The 22,990-nt window shown below is 38.5% G+C and overlaps 1 long non-coding RNA gene across 1 annotated transcript; it reads left to right on the forward strand.

The window, feature by feature from the left end:
- Window positions 1–11,300: 11,300 nt before the first annotated feature.
- Window positions 11,301–20,077, forward strand: LOC309543761. Its single transcript, XR_014224814.1, has 4 exons — window positions 11,301–11,382; window positions 13,812–13,877; window positions 17,133–17,180; window positions 20,050–20,077. It is a non-coding gene; the product is annotated as an uncharacterized lncRNA (long non-coding RNA).
- Window positions 20,078–22,990: the final 2,913 nt, after the last annotated feature.

Consider the following 22,990-nt stretch of genomic DNA (forward strand, 5'->3'; position numbering starts at 1 on the left):
AACAAAGATAGTGAAATGTGTACGTGGATGCACTTTAATCAATGGAAAGTGGTGTTTGGTGCACTTTAACTTGAGTACTTACTGCACTGACACACTCCACTGACACACTACTATATACTGCAGTAAAACTGCACTGATGCACTGCAATATACTGCGGTAAACATGTACTAGTGCACTGAAATATACTGCTGTAAACATGCAATAATCCACTGAAATGTACTGTGTTAAACGTTAACTAACATACTGCAATTTGTTGTGTTAAATGTGCACCTACGCACTGAAATATACTGCGATAAATGTGCACTAACGCACTGCAATATACTGTGGTAAGCGCACAATAACGCACTAAAATACACTGCGTCAAACGTGCGCTAATGCACTGTAATATACCCCATTAAATGTGTACTAATGCACTGAAATATACTGCAGGAAACCTGCCCTGACAAAATAAACTGACACTAAGGTAAAAATGAACAGCCGCACTACACTCACACTGCACTGTCACTAGATTCACACTAAACTGATACTCTACACTCACAACACAATATAATCACAATAGCACACTACTGTATAGCAAACTAACTCACTAGTAGCACTAAACAGAGCCCTGTTCTATCTCTCTCCACGCAATATCACACTGCCAATGTTTGCTATGAGAAGAGATTATAGTGTTGATTGGGACAAAGAGAAATGAGCCACGATTGGATAGAGTTTTCTTGACAGTGTCCAATCATGGCTTTGACAATGCTATGTGCCCTGATAAGGCAAATTTCATTGCTTCAGCCAATCAGAGCTTATAACGTACTGTGCAGCGGAGCAGTACATTTTGGTCGTTTGGCAGACCGAAAATTGGACTAACGCCCTGACAACTCGGATGGTTGCCGAATGGGCGAACATCCAATGTTAAATCCAAACTCAATCTTGGGCCAAGCCGTTCGCCCAACTCTAGTGATTGCCTTATAGTAGGGCCCAAATATATTTTCCCCATCAAATAAAGAAATTAAGTTTGGTTAAATCCATAGGCGTGCACATAGGGTGTGCCAGGTGTGCCTAGGTACACCCTAATCACCCATAGTTGCCAACTGTCTTGAATTATGCACAATATCGGAACAAATTTCCTCCCCCTACCTCCTACCCCAGCAGTTTTAGGTGCTCCCGGCTCTCTGGAGGACTGCAGCAACATCCTTAATATGGACCCTGCCACCTCCTTGCTTTCTTCTAGTACTGCAATTAAGTTTGAGTGGGTGGGAAAGGGATGTACCTGGCCTTGAATATCGCACCTGGCTCGCCTTCTTCTGGTGGTGTGTCACGTGAGTACTGAGCAGAAGAAATCAGAGGGAGTGTGTACTAAAATTATATACAGTGTGTATATAAAGAGTATCTCACAAAAGGGAGTACACCACACACATTTTTGAAAATATTTTATTATATCTTTTCATGTGACAACACTGAAGAAATGAAACTTTGCTACAATGTAAAGTACTGAGTGTACAGCTTGTATAACAGTGTAAATTTGCTGTCCCCTCAAAATAACTCAACACAGCCATTTATGTCTAAACCGCTGGCAACAAAAGGGAGTATACCCCAATGTGTCAATATTTTGTGTGGCCACCATTATTTTCCAGCACTGCCTCAACCATCTTGTTTATGGAGTTCACCAGAGCTTCACAGGTTGCCACTTGAGTCCTCTTCCACTCCTCCATGATGATATTGCGGAGCTGGTAGATGTTAGAGACCTTGCGCTCCTCCACCTTCCATTTGAGGATGCCCCACAGATGCTCAATAGGGTTTAAGTCTGGAGACATGCCATTACCCTCAGCTTCTTTAGAAAGGCAGTGGTCATCTTGGAGGTGTGTTTGGGGTTGTTATTGTGTTGGAATACTGCCCTGCGGCCCAGTCTCTGAAGGGAGGGGATCATGCTCTGCTTTAGTATGTTACAGTACATGTTGGCATTCACAGTTCCCTCAATGAACTGTAGCTCCCATCTTGACACCATCTGAACCAAATACATTTATCTTTGTCTCATCAGACCACAGGACATGGTTCCAGTAATCCATGTCCATAGTCTGCTTGTCTTCAGCAAACTGTTTGCGGGCTTTCTTGTGCATCATCTTTAGAAGAGGCTTCCTTCTGGGACGACAGCCATGCAGACCAATTTGATGCAGTGTGCGGTGTATGATCTGAGCACTGACAGGCTGACCTCCCCACCCCTTCAACCTCTGTAGCAATGCTGGCAAAACTCATACGTCTATTTCCCAAAGACAACCTCTGGATATGACGCTGAGCACATGCATTCAACTTCTTTGCTCGACCAAGGTGTTCTAAATGGAACCTGTCCTGTTAAACTGCTTTATGGTCTTGGCCACTGTGCTGCAACTCAGTTTCATGGTCTTGGCAAACCTCTTATAGCCTAGGCCATCTTTATGTGGAGAAACTATTCTTTTTTTCAGATCCTCAGAGAGTTCTTTCCCATGAGGTGCCATGTTGAACTTACAGTGACCAGTATGAGAGATTAGGAGCGATAACACCAAATTTAACACACCTGCTCCCCATTCAAACCTGGGACCTTGTAACACTAACAAGTCACATGACACTGGGGGGGGGGGGGGGGGATATTTGGTCACTTTCACTTAGGGGTGTAGTCACTTTTGTTTCCAGCGGTTTAGACATTAATGGCTGTGTGTTGAGTTATTTTGGGGGGACAGCAAATTTACACTGTTATACAAGCTGTACACTCACTACTTTACATTGTAGCAAAGTGTCATTTCTTCAGTGTTGTCACATGAAAAGATATAATAAAATATTTACAAAAATGTGAGGGGTGTACACACACACACATGTTCGTTTGAGCTTTGGGGTGCACACCGTAATGCAATAGGCTATGCACACCAATGGATGAATCACAAAGAAAGTGCCAAGACAAATGGTTTAGCCTGGAATAGAAAATTCTTACCCCTTAATAATATTATCAGAAAATAAAATAAAAATAGTAAAAAGGCCATGATGTGCAGAAAGATGAGATAGTAGGAAACAGAATTAAAACAAAAATGTCACGTCTTCAATGTTTACATTTAGTCTTGGCAAGCACTGCTTGTTTTCTTAACTGCTGCCAACAAATCTGATTGGATGTTTTATCATCGTGGATTTTTTTTTTTTTTATGTCTAGGACACGTGCCTGTGTGTGTGGCACTATGTCACGTGTTTTATGATGTCACTGACTTTAACAAGTATAAAAGAGGAGCTGAGATGTACAGGCAACCACCCACTGAGTTGAAATCAACAATCAGTACAATGAAGGTCATCCTGCTTTTTTCACTGTTCGGTCTGAGCTTCTGTCAGGGTAAGCACTATTAATCATTAAATAAGATTTATATTATATTAATAGAAAAATGTGGACACATTTTAAACTGTATTCTGGTAGTATTAAACTATGTATGTGTTTTACCTTCACATTCTAGATGTCTGTGAACCAAAGACTCCTGCTAACCCAGACGCCGATAATTGTCTGATACTAGCAGTAAAGGTAAAGTGGTAATTAAAGTGAAAATAAACAATTGTTTTTAGTTCTTTTTATTTGCTGAATTTGTCATCAAGACAAGGTAGAGCCCACAATTTTTAATTTAGTTCAATAGGAATCTGTATAATGTATTGTATGGGTAAGTGGCTTCCAGTACAACTGCTCAAACACTAAATCATACTGTTATGTCACCCCTAATTTTATTTTAATATTGGAATGTAGAATGGATTATGGAGCCCAGTTATACCATGGTATAGAACTATTCTTGGTTATATCTGCATTTTGCTTGATTTTGTTAAACGATCTTACATCTTGTATTACATTTTTGTCATCTACAGATATATTGTATCTTTAATTTTAACTTGTCATGCTGAGTTTTATAAAACAAAACCTGACTTAAAGGAATGGAGAGGGTGTTCACTTAGAAAAGTGAATAAGGAAAAATTGTGTTTATGTTTAGTACACGCAATATATAACTAAGTGTGACTGCATGATTGAAGTGAACATAGCGCCACTGTTTTACTAAGCTTCACCTTGCTAAGTAAACCGTCTCTATTCCTTTTGTAAGTCAGCTCTATTCATTTCATTAGTTCCTCTTGATTAATAAACTGTCATTACCCTGTACTATTACAATGCATTTCTTTATTAATAGTGTTGGATGTATTAATCTCTAACATATGTCATTCATTTTCAGGAGCTTTCGGAGTTTCCTCCTGCTTTAGGCAAATTCGCTTGTGCATACAGTCGATTTCAGGTACATTTTATTGTGCTGTAACAAAATGTTACAAAATAACCCTATCTTGAATTCACTGTTTATAAAGAGACACCATACAAAAATAATGTCTGTGGAGCATCTCATTTATCCAGGCCATGGTATACCTAGTCATAGTTAGTCACATTCACCTCTAGTTACCTACTACTAGGTATAAAATAATTAGAATATTTTCCCATGAAGCAGTTTCTGTAAAACATTGGAGAGAGCTGAGAATAAGTGAAGCTGAGATGTGAGTTTTGTGAAGGAGATGTTATTCTTGGTAAATCGGATATTACTAATTCTAAAAAATAATAATTTCACCATCCTCAGCTTACTTGAGATTATTCTATTAACAGCAAGACAGTAAACAAAATCATTAAAAAAAAAAAAAAAAGGAAAAAAATAAAGATATATCTAAATAAGCACATAATGTGTTCATATCTCATAGTTTTTGTAATATAATATACTCATTGCACTTTGTTTGAACTTGTCTTTATTGCAGTTTGTGTACCAATGGGGAGATTTCCATTTAATTTCTGTCCTGGAGGTGCAACAGGAAGTGAGAGGAAATCTCTATAAAATAGGGGAAATTTTCTTCTTAGACAGCTGTTATAGAAACAGGTGTCCCAACATGTCAAGATTTAATCTCAACTCCTTTCCTGGCGACAACTGTAACATTTTGCATTATTTTATGTTCTGCGACAATGGTCATCGGGACAAACGGGGAAGGTGAAACTTTTGATCAGGGACACAATGATAAAAGATATATATAGTCTAATGAGAGCACCAAACAAACAGCCAAAGCTTTTATTAATAAAACTGGTTCATAGCCAAAAAAAAGCCAATGCATTTTAGGGGTCAGACAGAATCCCCCATCATCAGGTCCTTTGCTGCTCTTTTTAACACTGGGATAGCTTACCCTTTAAAGCTGATTCAAGCAGAAAACCACAGATTTGTCTGATGTCTTTGTCCATTAACAACTTGACCTCTGGAAGGTTTTACCACCTTCATGACCAGGGCATTTTTTGCTATTCAGCACTGTGCTACTTCAATTGGCAATGCTTGGTCATGCAACACTGTACCCAAATTAAATGTATATATATTTATTTTCCCACACACATAGTGCTTTCTTTTGGTGGTATTTATTCATAACTGGGTTTTTAAGTTTTTGCTATATAAACAAACAAATATTAAAAATTTTGAAGAAAAACCCACAATTTTCTTAGTTTTTAAAAAAAAAAATAAATCTTTCTTCATAAATGTAGGCCAACATGTCTGCTAAAATGCCAGGACAGTACAAATATCCCCTAAATGGCCCCTTTTGGGAAGTAGACAGTCCAAGGTATTTAGTAAGAGGCATGGCAAGTTTTTTGCAGTTTTAATTTTTTGTCACAATTTTCTGGAAAAAGAAGAAATTAAATAAAATTTGTTTTTTTTTTCCAAGATTTTTTTTAACATACTGTCACCATTGCAGTACAGTGTTATCCAATGTTTGGTGTGGCAGTACTCTGGGATACTGACTGCTAGCAGTATTAAAAAAAAATAAAGTTTTTTTAATCAATTTTTTTCAACTTTTTTTTTTATTTAATATAACTTCTTTCTTTTTTTAAATACCGTCATCAGAGTAGTTCAGTGTCACCATAGTGGAAGTGAAGGGATTTTGTTTTTACAATGTGATTGCTTGTTAAATTTTATAGTTATTACCACCATCCTTTGATTGTGTATATATGTTTCTTGAACAACTGCTTATGATGCTGAACCCAAAGGTTCTCTCAAATAAATGCTAATTTACTATTTCAAAATCTATGATTTATTACATAATAGACCGATATGCTATTATAGTGTGTTAGCTTAACAAGTAAAAGTTCTCCAGGACCCGTTTTAGAGTTTGTGTTTTGGACTGATACATAAAATTCTTAACCTTTAATACCATTTACAAAATACAGAAAATAATACAAAGAGCAAAGATGTTCAGAAGGTTGAGGTAAAAGGGAACAAATTGAAAAATAAAGGTCATGATGGTTTTAATGTTTGCAATTAATTTGCGCTGCTTGTTTTCTTAGGTGTCCATATAACAAGGTGCAATCTGGCTTTTACACATCATGTCTATTCACCGCGTATACATCTCTCAGAGGGGAGCGTGTTTATTAACAATTGTTAAAAGTGAATGGAATACGCAGTGAATCGTCGCGATGTGTATTAGAAGTGAGGAGAAAATTTTCTTCAATAAAATAATCAGGGAAAGCAGGAAAAATAACAGTTAAAAATAAAACGGATTGTTAATTAAAGATGTATTGGGCTGGGAATATCCAGGAATGTGTTTTTATTCATATCAAGACATTCCTGTGACACTTGTAACTGGATGTATTTATGGCTTTACAAATACTCTCTGGTACAATTATCACAGGAATGTCCTGATATAAAAAAAAAACACAATTATTCATGCATGGTCCTTCTCCAATAGGACTTTTATTATTGTTATTTTTAATGTCCAGATACAGGACGGGAATATACTGAGGTCTTGTATGAGAATATACCCACACTAGATCCCAGGGAATATAAAGGACATGATCCCCTAAGCGCTAGGACTTTTTTTAGGGGGTAAAAGTTCCCAACTTTTATAAGCCATAGGGGGCACGGTGAGATATTTCTCCCTAAAAAAACGCCATATATACAAGAGTTCTTCTGCACTTTAAACTATATATATATATATATATATATATATATATATATATATATTCACAAAAGTGTAGAAACCTTTTGAGGACCCCCTGTATATACTGTATATTTTTATTTGTATATATACACATACATTATGTTACCAAAAGTTTTGGGGTGCCTACCTTTACACACACATGAATTTTAATGGCATCCCAGTCTTAGTCTGTAGGGATCAATATTGAGTTGGCTCACCTTTTGCAGCTTTAACAGCTTCAACTCTTCTGGGAAGACTGTGCACAATGTCTATGGGAATGTTTGACCATTCTTCCAAAATGATGATGTTGGATGTTGGAGAGAAGGCCTGGCTCACAGTTTGTGCTCTAGTTCATCCCAAAGGTGTTCTATTGGGTTGTTTTCAGGACTCTGTTCAGGCCAGTCAAGATCCTCCACCCCAAACTCGCTCATCTGTGTCTTTATGGACCTTGCTTTGTTCATTGGTTAGGAACATGAAATTGGCCAAAATGCCTTGGTATGCTGATGCCTTAAGATATCCCTTCACAGGACCTAAGGGGCTAAGCCCAACCCTGAAAACCAGCCTCACATCATAATCCCCCCTCCCCCAAATGATTTGGACCAGTGCACAAAGCAAGGTCCATAAAAACATGGATGAGCGAGTTTGTGGTGCAGGAACTTGATTGGCCTACACAGAGTCCAGACCTCAACCCAACAGAAGACCTTTGTGATGAATTAGAGCACAAACTGCGAGCCAGACCTTCTCTCCAACATCAGTGCCTGGCCTCACAAATGCGCTTTTGGAAGAATGGTCAAACATTCCCATAGACACACTCCTAAACCTTGTGCACAGTCTTCCCAGAAGAGTTGAAGCTGTTATAGCTGCAAAAGGTGCACTGGGACTCTGTGCAGGCCAATCAAGTTCCTGCACCACAAACTCGCTCATCCATGTCTTTATGGACCTTGCTTTGTGCACTGGTCCAAATCATTTGGTGAAGGGGGGATTATGATGTGAGGTTGGTTTTCAGGGTTGGGCTTAGCCCCTTAAGTCCTGTGAAGTGAACTCTTAAGGCATCAGGATACCAAGGCATTTTGGCCAATTTCATGTTCCTAACCAGTGCACAAATGAAGGTCTATAAAGACACAGATGAGCGAGTTTGAGGTGGAGTATCTTGACTGGCCTGCACAGAGTCCTGACAACAACGCAATAGAACACCTTTAGTGAATTTGAGTGGAGACTGTGAGCCAGGCCTTCTCTCCAACATCAGTGCCTGACCTCACAAATGCATATCTGGAAGAATGGTCAAACATTCCCAGGGACATACTCCTAAACCTTGTGGACAGCCTTCCCAGAAGAGTTGAAGCTTTTAAAGCTGCAAAGTGTGGGCTGACTCAACATTAAACCCTATGGACTAAGACTGGGATGCCATTAAATCTCATGTGGGTGTAAAGGCAGACGCCCCAATACTTTCTGTAATACAATGTATGTGTATATATACATACAACCTGAATGATTTTACTGGGGCTGCCAAGCAGTGACATTCATCTGCTTCCTCATCACATTGTGACTGTTTATCTCTTCTCTTTCCCTGCTATTACCATCTCTGAGGTGGAGAAAGAGGGAGGGAGATCATTTCTCTCATTTTGCTGCAGTGGGAGACAGAACAACGTCTCCACTCCTCATCACAGCCACATAAACTGCTGTACAGTGGAGATAAGTGATAGTCACTATCGCTGCATATATTGATTTCATAAATGAACAATTTAATCACCGCCAGCAGATCTGATTAGATGTTCTGAAAGCATTTTGGTGTCTAGGACACTTTTTTTTTAAGTTGAATTTGCCATGGCACTTTTCATTAAAGTGTTATTGGTTTGCTTAGATTGCTTTAAGAGATCTGCTTTTAATAGGGCAGTTACAATAACTTTAACCTTCTCTAAAATAATCTTTCTATCTAACAAAATACATTTTATACAAAACATTTGCTGTGTATTATATGATTAATGCATTCACTTTCCTTTTATTAAGTTTGACTTTTTATTTTTTAGGAGGATCAAAACAAAGAGAATTATGAAGCTGCATTGAAAGAACTTATTGCTATACTGGTATGAAGTACTAATTTAAAGATATTATGTACAGATTAGCTGTTCAATAATATATATTTTTATTTCTATGGCCACCATGAACATAGAAATCTGTTTACTAAAACCTATTCAGTAAAAGAAAATGTGCAAATCTATTTTAAAATGAATAAGTGCAAGTACCTAAATTTGACTTTGTATAAATCTCTTGTAATTCCCTGATAACTCAGAGGGTAACCCATCTGGGAGAGAGGGTCAGCCATATGTAGAGTGGTGGAGGATTTGGATACTGATACTGTCTCTGAGTATGACATTTTGTCAGAGGGAGCCTACACGCCTGTGCAATAAGGGTAACCTTTGCCAGAGGTGCACCCATCAATGCCCAGGGCCAGGCGAGAAGTGCCATGATGAGGAAAGTCTAACCTTTTGGCAGTCTCCAGACTCAGAGATGAGCAGACACTGCAAGTAGTATAAAGCCATATTCCTCTCTTCCAACAGCTGTCCCAATGCTATAATCTCAGTGCATTACATGTGTTGCAGTTGGGGTGGAGCCAAACCATGCCACTCCACCAGCCAGAATACCTCCACTACCTCACTCCCAGTTATGGAATGAAATCCCGCCGGACACATAGTGCAGGTCTCATGTGTGTCCTGTAATAACTCCTTCTGTACCGTACCTACTGGTCAGGATAGGGACCCTGTAATGCTGGTCTGCTCCCGGTTGCTATGGGAGATGGGCCTGCTATGCTATGGGAGATGGACTGCTAGGGAGAGAGCTGGACTGGTGCCCTCTCATGACCAGAGGAAGCCACTCCTTACCAAGGTGCCACACCTTGACTGGTTGCTTGTAATTTTGTGAATTTACTTAGTTACCCTTAGTAGGGATGGGAGAACGTTTTGTCCCGAGCATGTTTGGGCCGAACATTTGCCTGTTCCGCCATTTGCCAAACATACAAATTTTCAGGGTGTTCGCCCAGATGAACACCCTGCAATGCTACGCCCTGATTGGGTAAAGCTTTGCCCAATCAGGGCGTACTATAAGCTGGTTTTTAAGGAGTGGGGCCGGGAACGTGGCCGCGGCATCCTTAACAACTGATGAGTCATCAGCTGTCAATGGGTCAAATCACATTTAAAATGACTCGCGGTTACAATTGTCGGATGCCGGCTATTAAAAATGTAAAGAAAAAAATGGCGTAGTTTAACCTCGACCCCCCCCCCCCCCAGTCCATGAATAATTAAAAAAAAAAAAAACAGCTTTCCCCCCCCCAAAATCCATACCAGACCTTTATCCATGCACGCAGCCTGGCAGGTCAGGAAAGGGGAGGGGACAAGCGAGCAGCCCCCTCCTTAACCATACCAAGTCACATGCTCTCAACATGGGGGGCAGTGCTCTGGGGCAGGGAGGCTCTTCCCAACAACCCTGAGCTGTGGTTGTCGGGGTCTGTGGGTGGGGGGCGTATCAGAATCTGGAAGTCCCTTTTAACATGGGGGCCCCATGTTAAAACCCAATACCACTTTTATGGCCAATTACTTGCATACAAGCCCTCAAAATAGGCACTTTTGATTTTTCATGTTCGGCTCCCTCAGATTTCAATGGGGTTTGCCATTCGGGTTAGAACTTTTCCTTGAGCCTGGTCTGAAGTTATTCATAAAAGGGTGCATATTTAGGATGGTATAGAAAAAGAACCTGGGCCTATAATAGCCTTGGGGGTATGAATTTCACAGTACTACAATGAGTAAGCTGCACTCTAATAACAAGGTTGTTACTAAGGGATAGGGATGCTCCGAACACCCCCCCTGTTAGGTTCGCAGCAGAACTTCTCAACGGGGGGGGGGGGGGTATGGCCCATACCTAACCCTTGGAAACAACCTTGGTCAACCTGTTCAATCATCTGTCTGTCCTCCATTTGTTTTCATTTATAGAAGCTCTAATATGTCTTCTGTGAATGGCAGAGCTGGGCAGAAATGGTGAGAATAGTTGAGCCTGTGACAGCCCCTTCATTGTATTAACCCCTACTGTGCTAGAAGGTTACAGGGGTGGGGTTGGGTGGGGCAGGATGAAGAAAAAGGAATCAGCACAAGGTGCACATCCTACTATCTGTAAGTTATGTCCTTTGTGCTGATTTATCTGTTTTTGATGTTGGTTGCCCTCAGCTTTAATGCTACAGCTTATAGACATGGAAAAAGATACTACCCAAATCCCAAACAGGAATAGAATTCCCTCATCTACCATTTTCATTTAGGTATTTTATTATTACTAGTATTATTATTATGTCTCATAATGTACTTTGTACTTTCTTTGCAGAAGTGTACAGGCTGCCATGCTGATAACCTTCTTGGCGAGGGTCATGATTTTGTAAGACTCTCTCCATCTACTTACATTTTTTAAATCTAATTTTGATATAATATAATTTTTGATATAAAATATGCAATGTGAATTAACCAATAATGCACAAGGCAACATTTTCATTTTATTTTCAAATGCTTCTCCACATTATTTGGCATTTAATGTGAGCATTTTTTGCTCTGTGAAAAACATCAACCCTTGTAAACCAGTTCAATGACCAATGAAGATGCACAAAGAGCAGTAATTGTGCTAACCAATCACATTGAATTGAATTACAGCATTCAGAGCAAACAAATGTGACTACTGGGCAACACGTTTGATTAATGACAGAAATTAAATAACTTCTGATTATCTCCATGGTTAGACATAAATATACAAACACAGTAGTGTACATATATGTATGTGTAACTATCTATCTATCTATCTATCTATCTATCTATCTATCTATCTATCTATCTATCTATCTATCTATCTATATATATATATATATATATATATATATATATAGAGAGAGAGAGAGAGAGAGAGAGAGAGAGAGAGAGAGAGAGAGAGATAATACTTTCATATATATAAAATACTTCATGATATCTGTTCTGCAACACATCGAGTGATTTATTTAAATATTTGCAAAATCCACAAACTTCGTATGTGATAAATCCATGCAATCTCTTGAACTGTCATGGCCTTTGATCAGGTAAAATATGTATAAAACTGAAACAGACCATTTCCTTTTAAATGTTAATTGTAACCGGGAGCACATAACGCCTGTACACACATCCCTCCACTAATTTGTATCAAAGAACCGCTCTTATAGAGCAACAAGAATGAAGAGTTTGACAGGTGATAAGGAAATAGCTCACCTCCTTACCATATGTTTTAACCTCCTAAATGCCACCCACTGTGCTGCAACCATGTGTATTACATGTGGATGTGGGGCAATTGTAGACTGGCTCCATTCACTTGAATACATCACGTTCAGTAGGCAGTAGTGCCCACCAAACGTGACAGTGGGTACAAGAAAAGGAATAAATCCAAGTCGTCATTTAACCCTTTGGGTTGTATAGTGTCCAGTTCAGCTATCTATTTAACCTCTCTACACTTTAACTGCATTCCCTGTTGGCACCCCTCTGGGGTCTAGGAACATGATCAATGATTATAAATTTAAGCTGGGAAATGGAATGTCTGCATAGAAAAATGTTTGGGAACAGGAAGCTCTGGCTAATCTGCCCCCTTGAGGATTTATGTTGTGATAATCTATCTTTCATCCTCGGTGTCATCTCCCTGATATAGTGCGAACCACAGGGGCATTTTAATGCATAAACTACAAAAGGGCTCTGACATGCATTGTACCCTTTGATGTTTATGTCTATATTTCTTCCTGTGTGTAAAAGATGAACCCTTAATCATGTAGAACAATGTACACAGGACAAACATGGAAAAGGTCCACTTTGTTTAGATCCTAAAAAGGTCAAAGCCTGTAGTTGAGGGAGAAACATATCTGCCCTAACTATAGTGTCCTATATGATTTTTAATTCATTCCCTATAAGAGCGCTTCTCTGATACAAGGTAGTAGAAGGATGTGTGCACAGGTGTTACATGTTTCTGGTTGCAATTAACATATAAGATGGAGATGATCTGTTTCAGTTTTATACATACTTTACCTGAGGAAGGATTGTGAGCGGCTCACAACTGTTATACAGATTTTTCCCATGTGAAGTTTGTGGATGTTGCAAACATTTGAATTTATCACCTCAGGTGCTGCAGAACTAGTATCGTAAAATATCTACATATGGGAGCAGATGGTATACCTCATGTAATGTGTGCGCTCATGAGGACTGGATTGGAGGTGGGAGTTCCCAGCACTATATATATATATATATATATATATATATATATATATATATATATATATATATATATAATATACACACACACACACCACACACACACAGACATAACTATATAGTTATATATGATACAAACTATTCCATTCTCACATACATATACAGGATATCAGAAGTTGCAAGCTTTCAAAAACAGTAAATGTCCACACGCTGAAAATATAAAGACATATAAAAACTGTGTGTGCCCATGATCATTAAACATCAAAGCTCTTAATGCTGAAACCTCTTAATGCTTGGGACCTCTTACTATGAATAATGTAGATGTGGTCACTTTGTAATCTCATAATGTAAAAGTAATGTATTCAATAATCTAAAAAGCAAAAAAATTGCAACACTCAAAACATAAATGAGCACTGACCACACCCACAATTACAATGCCCAAAATGTTTTTATTTATTTATTTTTAAATATGGGTTAATTTTACAGAAATTTTAACTTGTTTGTCATTTGTAGTCTGTAAAGCTGCACCTTAGAGGTATTAAGTGAGATATTTGGCATGCATGCATACACAATTCTGTTGCATTTTGTTTTTAGGATGAACTTTTGGAGGGGGTTGGAGAAACTGGAAGCAAATCTGGTGAGGCTGTTGTAAAGCTTCTGGTAAGTTTTCTTGTTCCCTCGCTTCATTTCTGTTTGTACATAACAGCTGGTCAGAAATACTGAGGCTGATTGAGAATGTTCACACAATAAATTGTTGAATATTCACTTCAATTACCCATTAACCACTTTACCTCCAGTCGTTCCCGTCCAGCGACGTAGACGCTCTTTCCCGATCGTTGGGGAATCGAGTGAGGAGATCCGCCCGCCTGTGTAAACAGAGTGGGCGGATCTCCTAAGTGACAGGGAGTGGCAGATCAGAGTGTTCAGCATAGCTGAACATCCGATCTGTCCTTGTGTCACATAGTCACCTCCCCCCCCACACGTCAGTAAGCACCAGGCATACATTAACCCCTCCCTCTCCAATAAAATTAACCCCTTCCCTGCCAGTGTCATTTTTACAGTAACAGTGCATATTTATAGCACTGATTACTGCAGTAATGTCACTGGTACCCCCAAAAGTGTCAAAAATGTCAGTCAAGGGTCCGACCTGTCCGCCGCAATGTTGCAGTCCCGCAAAAAAAAAAGCAGATCGCCGCCATTACGCGTTAAAAAAAAAAACACCAAAAATGACAGAAATCTTTCCCGTAGTTAGTAAACGCAATAACTTTTGCGCAAACCAATCAAAATACGCTTATCGTGATTTTTTTTTACCAAACATAGGTAGCAGAAAACAAATTGGCCAAAAATTTAAAAAAAATTAGATTTTTACATTGGGGGGGAATTTCATATAAGAAAATGTTAAATACCACCAAAAAAAATCTCTGTTTGTGGGAAAAAAAGGACGTAAATTTTGTCTGGGTACGGCGTCGCACGACCGCGCAATTGTCAGTTAAAGTCGCACAGCGCCGAATCGCAAAAAGTGGCCTGGACGTAAGACAGCAAAATCCTCCGGTGGTAAAGTGGTTAATGTGCAGATGAAAAAAATGAACCGGAAGTTGCTTTTTTCATGAATAGATAATTGAAGTCAATCTTCATACAATTTATAGTGTGAACATTCTCAGTTCCTTTAGTAAATCATCCTCAGGACTATAAAGTAAGAGCTACTTATTCTTCAGGGACATTTCTGAAAAAAAAATTTTTTATTAGAATAGACATAATTAAAAAACAAAACAAAAACTGAGACATCAGTTCTTTGGGTGACTTAAAGTGTTACTAAACCCAGAATCCTGTAAAATGTTACTAAACCCAGGATCCTGCATTCACTATATCTGGTCTCCCATAGTACACAGAACATGGAAATGCAATTATTATATTAAATATAAACAGATAATAACTTTTCTTATCAGCAGTATATAGCAGCCTTGTGACTTGTAGCAATTCCTAGTAAAGCTTGTAGGAGGAGTTTTCATTTCCCCCTGATCCTCTGTCTGGAAATGTCTGGACAGTGCTGATTGGCTCTGTGCTGATCACATGCACTCTCCCAGGAAAAAAAAAACTATCTAGCAATACACACCAAACTGAGCATGTGCAGCCTGTCCCCGACTCTGTAAATATCAGGTTATGAAAGTGAAAGCAGAGAAGGATTAGAGAGACAGGATCAAACAGCCTTTATACACAATGCAGAGGATTAACCCCTTAGGTTCCACAGTGAGTATAGCAAGCATATACAGACTGAATTTATTGTTGTGGGTTTAGTACCAATTTAAGCCTAGTACACACTATCAGTTTTTTTTTTTCCATTCAACCCAGTGGGCTGAACGAAAAACAAAAACAGAATAGTTCGGGAGGAGATCCTGTACTAACAATGCGATATTAGTACAGTGATCTCCCCATTGAGCTCTTGTGTTCTGACAGGGGGATTGGCCCACAGTAGAACACACCGGTCAAGAGCGCTGATCAGATGACAATTGGCAGACCTTTTTTGGCCATGCCCCTTCGACAGAAGATGGATGTTTGCCCCGACTTCTGTTGGACCGGCTGCCGTACACACGAGCTGAATGTCGGCTGGTTTTTGTGTGTGTACGGGCCCTAAGGGAGTAAAATGAAAATGTATGAAATGAAAAACATAAATGACATCATCTCAAAACATTTAGTGGCATTTTTATGAAGTAATGAAGGTGGCATTCACTGAAAATTCACTGGTGGTGAATAGTTTACTGCATATTAAAACAAATTCACTAGGAATATTCACCTGCAGTGAATTATTGTTTGATGTCATATTCACTGCTTTACAAATATGTCCTTCAGTATATGAGCCGTTACTCCCAAAAGGATAAAACACTGCAAAATATCACTTGCCAAAGACAGCTTGCTTACCGGACCTGCAAGGAAGCAAAGAGTGGAGTAATACATTTATCAATAGGTTCCAGAGTGCCACAGTCCTAGGAATAGGAGAAGGTGAACAGGTGATTTTAAATAAAGATTTCTGGTAGATTTCTTTCTACTATAGTAAAAGCTAATCCTTTGTTTCCTAAAGGAATATAGACTCACAACTTAACTTAGCTATAAGGAAGTAATTTTCACTTTAATCATCCAATCACATGCAGGCAAAAATCCTGTCGGTTTATCTCCATTGCACATGAATGGCATCCAAAGTGAACAAAGCTTCATCTAGTTTACTAAGGCTAACCAATACATCACTTGATGTATCTCATTCAGCCCCATAGGCTGTAATAGAGAAATCCATCTATTCCTCCATCCAAGCTGAACACCATGGATGAGGGAATCTTCATTGCTGGCTATTGAATTCAGCAGTTATGAGGCTGCCCGCATACCCAAAGAGTGACTGCATCTAATAGGGTGCAGACACTGCTGGGCTGATCATTTTCTACTTGACTCAGTTAAATTTTAGATTGACTTTTGTTGAGCTGGGTGGTACTTACAAGGCCACCCATTGCTTGAATTTTGGTCACTTCAGCAGGAATCATCTGAAACTCATCCACTGAGCAGGGGGGGGGGGGGGGGGGGGGGACATCGCCGGGGGACCCAAGAAGAGGAGGATTGGGGCTGTTCTGTGCAAAACCATTGCACAGAGCAGGTAAATATGCCATGTTTGTTATTTTATTTTAAACAAATGTAACCTTTACAACCACTTTAAGCGAAGTCAACATTTAATTTGCTATGTAAACAGTCTCTATTCCATTAGTAAATCAAACCCCTCAGTTTTCCTTGTCTTCCAATATAAAGAGAACCTGTCAGAAGAAAGTAAGATAATAAATCTGAGACTGATGACAAAGAGCCTTGACATACACTTGGAAAGCTGGACAAATGGATGATTGGGGTACAAATTATCTTTTTTGGGCTTTTGTTTTTTAGAACTCACTGGGACTAGATGAAGCCACGTTGAAGGCTGTTTGTGCATTGGTAAGTTTAAAACTGTATATTGACAACATCTTATATTGTTTACTATGTTAAATATCATAATATTTTTCAATGCATTACTGAGTAAATAATATTTGTTAGGCAAGTAACAGGGGACTTTTTATAAAATGTAGTACATTATTGCATTGAAATATGGTGTACGTTCATGAATCAGAGAATTATTTTCTCAGTTCACTTCTCGGCAGTTCTCAGTGGAAAATGATCTCCTGTTTATGAAGCGGAGAACTTAATTTCCCACAGGGAGAAGTTTTTCCTCTGAAAATGGCCAAGATCCATGTAAAAGTGGGTGGGCTGCCTGTAATCTTGTGAGACCCAAGCCTATTCTGACACTTCACTCCTACATGTAAAAATCTATTTTTTTTTGCTAGAAAAATTACTTGGAATCCTCAAACATTATATATTTTTTTAGCAGAGACACTATAGAATGTATGTTGTAATTTTTTTATGTCACACAGTATTTGCGCAGCAGCTTTTCAAATGCAATTTTTTTGGAAAAAAAAAAAATACATTCATGAATAAAAAAAAAAAAAACAAAACAATAAAGTTAGCCCAATTTTTTTGTATAATGTGAAAGATGATGTTACGTCAAGTAAATAGATACCTAACATGTCACACATTAAAATTGGTCCTGCCTGTGGAATAGCGGAAAACTATGGTGCCTAAAATTCCCCTTAGGTGACGCTTTAAACGCCAGTTTAGAGTGGCACATAAGGTTTGGGTTATAATTATTGCTCTCACTCTGACGTTCGCGACAATACCTCACTTGTGTGGTACGATCACTGTTTACATATGCGTGCGGGAGTAACGTATGTGTTCGCGTTTGCACATCAGCACGAAGGGACGGGGGTGCTTAACATTTTTTTATTATTATTTATTTCTTTTATATAACATTTTTTTTTTTTTACACTTTTTAAAAAAAAATTCTCTCCTCTGGCCCCCAATGCAGCCAATCGGACTGAGATCGGCTGCTTCTCTGGCCGCTGGTGTCCAGGTAAACAAAGGGGCAGAACCGGAGGTGACGAATACTTGTCGCTCCCGGTTTCCAGGGTTACAAAGAGAGGGGAATGATGTCAGTTCCTCTCTCTTTGTCTCAGGCAGCCATGCAATGGGACGGAGAGCCCGGGAGAGGCGGTGGCAGCGGGAGGGTGTGGGACCCACTTCCGTCACACGCAGGACTGATCGAGTGGCTAATTAGCCAATCAGATTACTTCTACTTTGTAAGGAATCACTGGCTGAAACTATCGGTACTGGGTTTATGCCTGTGGGTGCTGGCATCATCCCCGTATAACCACTGAAATCCAAGGACGTACAGGCACGTCCTTGGATAGGAAGTGATTAAGCAGTAGTAAATTACCACTGATGAGTACACAGGCATCCTCAGAGGAGACCCCCACCTCATATTAATAAAATAGTTAGTCCCCATACACAAAATATATATATATATATATATATATATATATACACACAAATTTTATATATAAATATATATACTACACACCACATTTAAAAAAAAAAATATATATATATACACATATATATATGGCAGGGGGACATGTTTACTGTCTTCGGGGGTCTGATCGAGGAAGAAGGAAGTCAATAGTTTTCCTTATTCCCCCTCAGTTGTCCTCAGATTCTGTCTTCTCTCTCCAATGCTCCACCTCTGGGCTGGTGAATCTGGGAGTGTGAATTCCCAGATCGCCAGTGAAGTGCGGAGATCGCAGCTTCATAAATTGGCCGTTTCTGTGCCAGTCGATGACAGATTCTCTGTGTGTGGAGATGAACATGTTCTCCCCCGATCATCTCTGTTTCATAAATCAATAATGATCCGAGATGAGCTGTGATCATCTGGGTTTCATAAATGGACACCTATGTGTGACTATAACAAAAATGAGCATTTTATCTATTAGACCATCACAACCCTTTGAAGAAGAAATCAGCCACACTGCTCATGTAAAACTTATATAGTTAAATAAATACAACAATATGAGGAAGCAATATTGTAGCGGCCACCCCTATGGAAAGAGGAGTTGCGCCTCCAGAGATGTTCTCTTCCCCCTAGTGGGAGGGATGCTGTAGAGTAGAGCAGGAACCGCTCTTATAAGAGCTAGTGATTTAGCGATCCAAGCAGAAGAGTGAGAGAGCTAGTATAGCCTTCTCCCACAAACATGAGATGAGACTCTATGTTGAGGGTAGACAGGAACTATTTTTGGAACCCACTCACACACATTATATACACTATCAGGTCAGGTGAATCTGATTCCATTATCATATGCAGATTAAATTGTTTACAGAAATAGAATTAACCTGAACTAATTATCTAGCCATCTGGACAGAAACAATATGTGAGTTCATTAACAATTAACAATTTGGACAGAAAGGCTTAACAGAATCCACATCACAACTCAATACACAGACAATAGGAAGAATCCGTCTCTGACATTGAAGTACAATACACATTATCAGAAGTGTAAACACAGAACCCCCAATAGATAACAGGTGAGTATTAGTATTAGCATATTCAATGATGTGTGGAAGACAGGTGGTTGAGCTGGTGATATTAGCAATCTGCTAGGGGTCCGACTGTTCGGTTGTTTGTTGGGTAGATGAATAAAGTGAACATAAAATGAAATAGAAGGCAATGTCCTGAGCTCATAGGAGAATGCAATTAGGGGGTTTACAATCCAGGGACAGGGTGATCCGTCACAAATATGTTTTCTCATATTGTATTAAATAAATAGTGTTTTACCTATGCATGTCTCTGTTTACTGTATTATATGAATATTTACATGATTTTTTTATGTAAAATGTGAAATACCTATATATACTAATTGGAAATATCATTCTGCAATAGGGGGAGAAACTTTTAAAATCAGAGTGCTGGAAGGCAGCCCTTGGGGTATGTATATATAATATCATCTGTAAATTAGAAATGGCAGAAATAATAAATTGTATAATGTCACTTAGAATTATTGGTTGCTATGGGACCAGAATCTGAACTTTTACATAGCATTAGGATTGGATATTTGTCTAATACTAAACACAGCCTAGGATTTTTACTGAAGAGACTTTTACAGATTTATCACAGAGGATTATGAACATTATAATACATCTTCATGCTATTTTAATCAAGATGAACCCCATGCAGATAGAACAAAAACTATTTGATCCAGGCATTCAGTAAGTACAATTCATAAATGTTTTTTGACAGAGACAGCTAGAAAGTTAGTGACCAAACTGTTGAGAAAAATCAGGCCTACTAAGGTTGCCTTCATCACAAAACTTCATGAACACAATGACAAATCTCTTGGCAGGTGAAAAAGTATATAGATTTATCTGGAGCTTAGTTCTAAAGCATGCCATAAAGTAGTCAGAGAAATATTTGTAGATATAAACAGTTTTGCTATTGTTTCTGATTTTTCAATCAATGTTTGTCATGTGAATATAAGTTGTTATGTGAACTGCTGTATTTCATTTCAGACTGTTGCTCCGGGAGTATTAGCTGATCTGATAAAACTTTATTGTGAGGTAATATTATAAACTATCTCAAACTGCAATTTATTTTTTATTTTAAAAAAAATATATTTTTTTAATCCAAACTCATTAATAATATAACAATTTCAGCATAATTTATAGACTCATTTTCTTGCAGTAGTCCTTCTATCCCATTTTGTTCTCAAGTCCTTTGTGTGTCGCTAAAACCCCTACTGCATTAAAAAAAAAAAAATGAAATTCAATAGCTGAGGTAGTTGTCAAACCGGCTGAAAACAGCCAGGGCATGTGTAAAGCCTTGCAACACCAGCATAAAAATCTTTCCAATCAAATCCTCCGAAAATTAAGGATTCTGTCTGTTGAATGTTAATTCATAAAGTGCATCACATGTTATAAATAACAAAAAAAAAAAATGTAAATTCATATATAGGAAATAACATAAAACTGTCCCGCATGCTGAAAATTGTTTGTGTCAACCGATATTAATAAATATCACTAAAAACTAGCGTATGCAAAACAAACATCAAAATCTATAAAAATACAACAGATCAGTCCGACTCCGGTGCTCATCAAGTAAAAGTGCTCTCATGCTTCAAGTAGAAATATTTCCGGGTGTATCACCCTCTGTGCTCATACCACGCTCGCCTCTAAATTTGACCCATAAGGGGTCTCAACACCACTGGCCTCCTTCCAGAATCCTCCTTTTCCTCTTTCACTTTAAATAAGTTGCAGCTAAAGGTGAAAGGTATGTGTTGATGTCTGCATTTCAGTAAGAACATGTGGTCCGGTTAGGGTTAACTGTAACAATTGATTTGCTTTGTAAATCCAGCAAACAAAATAGAAATCTTATAATCAGTATTTTGAATGCCATAAGCACTGTGTTGGATAACATATTAATTTACATGTATTATTTTCTGTTTTAAAGTTAAAGGGAAGCGGTGCAACTGATGCTGCTGCTAAACTAACAGAATTACTGGTAAGAACCTTTTGTAATGTAATTGCAAAGTATTGTAAAGAATGGAAACCAATTACCAATCATTTCCTAACTGATGGGAATACGTTGAAATCTGATTGCTAGGTGTAGATACATTTTGTACATCCAGTTTGCTCTACTTGAAGTGTCTTCTTGAATAAGCACACAGGGCTTGGCAACTATACACTGATCCCATGTATTCAATTCAAAACCTGCCATGGTAAATGACAACTGAAGAATACAAGTTTTAATCCTGAACATTTGCTATAATATATTCCAAAAAGTCTTAAAACGCTTTGCTATAATGTAACAACCAATCATAAAGCATCCTGTCCATCCTGAAATTAGTAAAACCAGTTATAATTGGCTGCTATGTGTCCCTTCATGTTGGTAAAATATTACATTGAGTAAAATCAGTAGGGATTGGTGAGATGAACACTGTAGACAAAGAAGAGGCCATATTTTTATTGGGCAATATGAAGAGTAATGCTGGCCATACACTAGCAGAAAAATTGGTTGAAAATCTATAATGACGATCGTTCGCCCGATTTTCTTATAGTTAGTGGATAACGAACGGTAATCTCTTTCAACTTTTTGGCCTTAAAAAATAGTTTGAGAAATTGGAAATACTTTTGCTGATCTAACGACAGTCTTGTGTTTTTTGGCTGCCTCGCTCGAGAACAATCGTGCGACTTTTCTTGCGCATGTGCCAAAACCTTTAACCCAGAAGGTAAACATATTACAGAATGAACATAATAATAGACATGTACGATCCACAAAAAAAACATTTTGTATAAACTGCATTTCATTTCCACGAACGTTCATTGCTAAACTCATCAAACAAGGGCACACAGCTAGCTTTTGCATAGAGTATATAATAACCAACCAAAATTCTGCAATAATAAACAAACTTCTGATTTCATGAAAACTAACGATAAAATGGTTAATTTATGTTCATGGAACAAACGTTTATCTTTCGAAGTTTGATGGTTCCATGATGGTAGTATCTTTTGCCATTTCGATAAATCGTTCGATTTTATAAAACGCACACGCCCGATTTTTCTGCTAGTGTATGGCCAGCATAAGGCGAATTGTCAGCATTGCAGTGTAGTTTTGAAATACAAATAAAGGTGTAAGACTCCATTCACACTGATCCGACTTGTCAGGCAACTTGTCAGCCTGACAAGTCGCGGTCCTCACGCTCCCACTGTGTAGTACAGGAGCCGTTCTAATAGGAGCAACACAAGTCGCTCCGACTTGGAAAAAGGGTCCTGTACTACTTCGGGGCGACCTGGAGGCGACTTGCATAGACATTCATTTTATGAAGTCT

The sequence above is a fragment of the Pelophylax lessonae genome (genome assembly GCF_965119305.1).
Source record: "Pelophylax lessonae genome assembly, contig: HAP1_SCAFFOLD_345, whole genome shotgun sequence".
NCBI lineage: Eukaryota > Metazoa > Chordata > Amphibia > Anura > Ranidae > Pelophylax > Pelophylax lessonae.